We start from the raw sequence: 7,220 nt of genomic DNA, 5'->3' as shown, positions 1-7,220 counted from the left end.
AGAAATATAATGAAATTTGGATTCATTTTTCTCTATAAATTTATACGTCGAATGAATTTGAGAATCTCTTAATTACAAATAAGCATTTAATTATCCTTGTAAGTGATGAAGTACCTTTTCATATTTATTGGCATTTGACGTAGCTAATAGTCATAATTATGTCAGATAATTTTTCGGTAATGCTAACAGCTATGCTTGTTTCTATTTTTCTATTCAATTTTTTTCCCGTTTATCTTAATACAGATTGAAAATGTCAAATTTGATTTAAGTCATTGCATTTTATATTTATCGTGTTTGCATGTTTCTGAAACTATAGACAGACAGATGGTTAACCCCCTTGTTGGATTTGGCTTAAAATTTGTTAGGTATTTTCACTATAAATATTAAATCTATGTACTGAATTTTATACATCTTGCTCTCTTTGTTTTATAGTTGTCATATAAGCTCATATTCAGACAGACTTCCTCAGAATAAATTTTGTTCAATATTTGACAGAAATTTGCAAATTTGGTGTAAAGATAGACAGACGGACAGATATATTCCAAAAATGTGTTTTCCGAACTTTGGGAGGTCTAAAAAGTGGAGATTCGTTGAAATTTCCAGTTTGAACTTTTTTGACGAATAGAATAATTCCTCTATTTTTCTCAGACAAAAAAATAAAAATTTGCAAAATTCGAGAAAAATGCGTACGGATCTTAAATTTATACCATATAAAAGAACATTTTTGAATCTTAATATGAACAAAAATTATTTTGTTGTTGTAATAGTTTTAAAAGTTATGGTGGAGTCCACCGCCTAGGTTGTTTTTTTTTGTCACGTGACTATTTTAAGCCAAATTTTTTGCGCAGTAGCTTCTGAGTGTAAAGACCCCTGATCACCCGAGGGCAGAAGTCTGACTTCTAGCTCATATGAAGTAGAAACCCGCACACACTCGCTTGGCCAACTCCTTTTCACAGGTGGGCTCATTCAGGCACTTCACAGGTAGAACACAAGGTAAAGAACAAACATGCCTGAACCAGGACACCTAGATCACGGGGAAGACGCGATACCCCTAGGCCAGGACGCCGGCACCTTCTAGTATCCAGTGTAAATTTGATCAATTAAAATTCTATTTAAATTATCAAAAATCATTCTACGTTGCGAATTTCGCAGTTTCGAAATTTATCTGTATCAAATTGGTAGCTGTAGATGAAACGGTCTGTCCTCTAGAGTGATTTTTATTTATTTATTGCACACACATACACACATTCGCCTTTATTATTCGAAGACATGATTCCAAATTGCTGGCCATCCACGTTTGAATACAATATATTATAGAAACAAAGATTCGGTTTTATAAATATTCTATTTACTAGGTGAACGCAGGGAAACATATACTAGCCACACTAATTTATACTTGATAAATTGTTGATATTATCCTAATATTTTATAATTCATGGAATTTGCATTTTCTTAAAAGCTTATTTATTTGGCAACTAAGAAAATAAAGTTTTTTTAATCGATCAACTAAGAAATCCGTTCTTGAAAATAAATGATGATGCTTGCTATTCTTTATCGCATTATTTTATTTTTCTTTTCCTTTTCATGTACTGTTTTTGAATGTAAAAGAAAAAGAATGCGGCGAAACGAGTTTTCAAAACTATATAAGCAAGCATTGTACGTTCACAAAAAGCAATAAACATTGTCATTATTTTTTTAGAAACGCTTCTAGACTAGTAATTAGTTTTTAAAAATGTACAGATTCGTAAATGTTTGAAAGACTTCTTTGCAGCTGCCGCTTATTTGTAAAGAATTTCTATTTCAGATAATTATTTTCTTGAATGTTTTTAGGAAAAAAATGTTCGAGGATTTCTGCGTCTTGTAAAAGGGAATAATCGAGGCACATTTTAGATAAATAATTTAATGAACCGACCAGATAAATATCTGATTAAATTCTATTGTAACAAACGATGTTTTTATTTTCTTGAATATGAAGTATACAACAAAGTATTGCAATCGTTAAAAAATTCGAACTTAAAACTTTGTCGAATCTGGACCTCCCGTTATAAAAGTTATAAAAACATATTTTTTGGAACTATATTTGTCCATCTGTGAACACACTAAGGAGAACGCTTTAAATTAGGTGGCAAGGGATCAGGTCAACAAATTTCTATCATATTTTAAACGGAATCCATTTCGAGAAAGCCTATTTGACCGAGTTTCCAAATACAAATGAATAAGATAACTACAAATTCCAAAGAGCTAGATATGTGAAATTTGGTGCACAGATTTCGCATCTAAAAATGTAGATTTGTATCGTATTTTTAAGAAATCCATCAAGGAGTTGGCCGTTTGTAGTTCTGCATTTATGTAAACGCAATAATTCCAAAACTCATTGTCATAAATTAATGAAATTTTGTTCACACGTCTAGCTTTTAAAGTGTAAATTCTAATCAAAATTGGGATCAAATTTATCAACGAAATGGTTGCCTGTAGAACCATACTTTTCGCTTGTATATAAACACACTTACATAAAAATCTGTAACTAAAATAAAATAATTTGTAATCTTGCTACTATAATTGTAGTTCTATGGTTTCAATCTTCTTGTATCTAAATTTTGATTTCTGTGGTTTCGACCTTCTTGCAGCAAAATTTTGGTTTCTATGATTTCAATCTTCTTGTATCGAAATTTTGGTTCCTATGATTTCAACCTTCTTGCATTTAAATTTTGGGTTTTTATGGTTTCAATCTTCTTTTATCTAAATTTCGGTTTCTATGGTTCCAATCTTCTTTTATCTAAATTTTGGTTTCTATGGTTTCAATCTTCTTGTATCTAAATTTTTGTTTCTATGGTTACAATCTTCTTGTATCTAAATTTTGGTTTCTATGGTTTCAATCTTCTTGTATCTAAATTTTGGTTTCTATGGTTTCAACCTTCTTGTATCTAAATTTTGGTTTCTATGGTTTCAATCTTCTTGTATCTAAAGTTTGGTTTCTATGGTTTCAACCTTTTTGTATAAATTTTGGTTTCTATGGGTTCAATCTTCTTATATCTAAATTTTGGTTTCTATGGTTTCAGTCTTCTTGTATCTAAATTTTGGTTTCTATGGTTTCAATTTTCTTGTATCTAAATTTTGGTTTCAATCGGTAAGAAAAAAGGCGTTCAAAATATCTATTCGATTTTCGGTATTTGTGTATTAATAGCATGCCAGGGATTAATAACCAAAGACCAGATTCAATAAAAATACTAGATTCACGCAAAGATCATATTTCGTAACTGTTGTTCTCCAAAGTCATGCAAGGCGTTGACACCTTATTCAAGATTCACAATTTTATACAGAGGGACAGAGATAAACGCCTATTAGTGAGTATACAGGAAAGTTTTAGGGAGACCATTCCTGCTGGTTTAAACTAGAAATAATTGAAACTACTAATATTATGCTTTCATTGAAATAATAATTAAAAAAATTTCTTTTAGTTATTCGAATTTCTTATCTTGCAACATCATAATACGATAGTGTCCTAGGCCTGTGAATTAACATCATAATATGATAGTGTCGAATTGCCTGTGTCTGTATTATTTTTAAGAATTTACTCTTAATTAAAGAAATGGTGGTAACATGAACGCAAAACAAACATTTAATAACGTTTGAAAGCCTGTCGGTTTTAATACAGTAATTAAAATAATAACTATTACATTGATGTTAAATATACTTAATTTTTTTTGAAATTTGAGATAGGCGGTTAACGGAAATAAAATTGATATCTCTAAAATAAATTACTTTTTAAATTTTAAGTTTGCAGAAAAATTGTTGTTTTTTTTTGGTGTGATAATATAATTTAAATTTATTGTAAAAAAGGCATTTGTATTTTAATTTTTAGTTAATAATCTATTTAAAATTTTGATAAACACGGTCCATTTAGGATTGTAAATTTTAAAATGTACAAAAGTAAACCATATTTGTTTTAAAAAATAACTAAACATTTATTATAAGTAAATAAATTGTCATTTTGACACTTAATTACCTCGTAAAGCAACTTGAAGTCAAATGTTTACATGCCTTTGCAATTGCCATACAACTAAAATTTCATGCAAACTCTATACTTTTCCAAGAAAAATTATTGTAAATGTATTATTGTTCTTGTTAAAAAAATTATTGGTGATGTGAAATTCAGTTTTACACTATATGGGATGCGAAACAATTTCCAATGGAATGTCCTTGATGATTGAAATACCAGATGTGGTGGTCTCTCCAAAAGTCTCTCCCATATTCTCTAAGAAACTTGTAGTGCCAGAGAACGTCTTGTATTATTCATACGATATACCTTGTTAGTATTTCGTACAATAATTACAAAATTCTAACCTTTGGCGTAAATTTAGCATTTTTACTGAGTCTATTGTGTTATCCTCGGCGAGTTATTTGGCGATTAATCTCAGGCATACGGTTAATAGTATACGAAAATCGAATTTGTCTTTTAGACACGATTTTATTAACTGATTGAAACAAAAATTTGACACAAAACTGCACTTGTAGACCATACCAAATTTGATATATTTAAGTCATTGCGTTTTTGAATTATCATGTTTTCATATTTGCAGACCGACAGACAGTCAACCCATTGTTGGCTTTAGCTCAAAATTTGGGCAGTTTGTCTGCACTATAGATTTTAAATCTGTGTACGAATCTCATCCATCTAGCTCTCTTCGTTTTGTAGTTATCGTGTTGGCTTATATTTGAACTGCTGGACAGACGGACTTTCTCTGAGCAGATATTGCTAAAAATATGATAAAATTCTACAAATTTGGTATGAAGACCGTATACCAAATTTCATTGTCTAGATGAAAGCATCAAAACGTTTTTTAGTTATCTTTGTGACGTACAGATGGACATTTTTCAAAAATGTATTTTTTGAATTCAAGGAGGTGGAGAAGGATTTAATTCTAAAACGTGGATATTCAGCAAATTCTCGAATTTGAATTTTCTGGCGATTACTATACTTTCTCTATACACTACATATACGAGAAAGTAAAGGGGAAACACTTTTCTCTTATTCGTAAAAGATGTAACATTTAAGGGTATTCTCCTGTTAAGTTAAGTTTTTCCAATACACTTACCGAGTTCTCTTGATTCAGAATCCAAATGTCATTCTTGTCGAGATGATTCCACAAAAGAGAAAATATTCTGTTGTCGTTCTTTGAAACAGCTAACATTAAAGCATTCATCCCATTCTGCAAAAAGATAAATATTTTCGATCAATATATTTAAATAAGAAAACTATTTTGAGTATAATTAATATCAGTATTCAGCTGTTTCGAAATATTTCATAAAATTAAAAAAAATGCCCATCTAAGGCCATTTTAAATTAATGTGAGTACACAAGATTGTACCTGTGTACATACCTGCAACGATATGTACTTACTATATACCATTCAATGCAACTTAAAAATTTTTTTAAAAAAACAAGTTGCACCAGGTGCTACCCCAGTGAATTTAAAGTTCACTTGCTTTGAAATCAATGATGTCGTATTCCTAGAAGCATTGCGGAAATTTAAAAAAAAAAAAAAATGTTTTGCATGTAAAGTGTAAGAAGCGTCTGTTTTTACGTAATGTTACAATAAGAAAAATAACTTTTTCGAAATAATTATTATTTCTCACATTTTATGGAATGCTTTACAGATTTAACTATAATTCTGACGTAACTGCAATATTTCCTTTCCCTAATGTTTTTACTTTAACGTAATCGAAGTATACAGAGAAAAAGTACAATCGTTAAAGAAATCGAACTTGAGATTTTGACGAATCTCCAACTTTCAGAATTCTCTGAGTTAAAAAAATAATAATAATAATAATAATAAATAAATAAAAATGTAAAACATTATGTCTGCTTGTGAAAACGATAAGGGAAATGTTCGGCATTAGTAATTTCAGTAGTATGCTTATTTGAATTAAAATTTCTGTTAAAATTCACTTTAACTTCGGATAATATTTCAATTTTTTTAAATAAATTATTTAAATTTAACTAAAAAAACATTGTTGATGCTTTTGCTGAATTTATTTCTTTTTGAAATAAGCATAACACCTCAACTCGTTTTGGCGATTGTTCTTGTTCGTGTTTCAATAAAAAGAATTCGTTGTAAACAGTCATGTCGATCAAAAGACTTGATTTCTGGAACACCAGGTCAATAAAATTATTAAAAAATACCAACTTATTCATTTTAAAAATAAAAATTACTCTATTTAAAATGCAGTCCACTAATTAATAAAGATTCAGCACAATGATATTGGATAGAACCGGAGAATTATATGTAAAAAAAAAAGTTAATTTTTAAAGATTCGCAATGAAAAAAAAAAATTTTTTTAATCATTGCCTTGGCAATCTGGGGAAAAAAAAAGAAAATAAAAGTCCAAAAAAAACTTCAAATTTTTTTGAAGGATTCGGATTTAAACGCCAAAAAATTGCAGCTTAAAAGTAAATTAGAAATCATATGTGATATCTCATGTATACGGAAACTTGAAATTATAACATTATAGTGTGTTCAGTAACGAATTATTATCAGATGTAGATCTCCAATTTGAAAAAAAAAAAAAAAAAAATGAAAAGAAAATTGATGACACCAAGCTAAACTCGTAAAAGTTGCGATTAAATTGTAAGCTAGTTAATAATGTTTCATTAAATATTTTATTACATTTCGAATATTTAATACATCTAACATTCACATTTTGAATTAATCATCTTTTATCTTGAATGATAAAAAAAATAAACATAGGTTCCACCGAGATTTGAACTCGGATCGCTGGATTCAAAGTCCAGAGTGCTAACCATTACACCATGGAACCACGCACGCTCCGAATGATTTTTAGACATAATAATTACAAAAAAATCATCCACTGCCCGGCTAAAATCAGCATGAACTTTGTGATCAGCTATTTACACAGCTGCGGAACCTTTAGAGATTCTTTTAGTATTTATTCCAAAACCACGAGCTATAAATCATGAAAAAACACAACATAGAATTTGTTCAAACGATTATGTCAACATTGATAGAGAATTGATTTCAAATTTTTGTTTTTGAATATTTTGGCTTTTATTAGTTTGTGATTGATTATAGTATTTTGTTAATAAGATTAAACTACAATAGATAACTTTTTTCTAAGCGGATTGCACGCAACTGTGAGTTACATTTGATTTAAAAATATTAATATAGACATTTAAATCACTCGAAATTAACATTCTAGAA

The 7,220-nt window shown here is 29.2% G+C and overlaps 1 non-coding gene across 1 annotated transcript; it reads right to left on the bottom strand.

Annotated features, from left to right (window-relative positions):
* Positions 1–6,747: 6,747 nt before the first annotated feature.
* Trnaq-uug (transfer RNA glutamine (anticodon UUG)) lies at positions 6,748–6,819 on the bottom strand. The gene has a single exon. It is a non-coding gene; the product is annotated as a tRNA-Gln (tRNA).
* Between the last annotated feature and the right edge of the window lie 401 nt (positions 6,820–7,220).

The sequence above is a fragment of the Argiope bruennichi genome, chromosome 6 (assembly GCF_947563725.1).
Source record: "Argiope bruennichi chromosome 6, qqArgBrue1.1, whole genome shotgun sequence".
NCBI lineage: Eukaryota > Metazoa > Arthropoda > Arachnida > Araneae > Araneidae > Argiope > Argiope bruennichi.
This window is presented reverse-complemented; position numbering and strand designations above follow the sequence as displayed.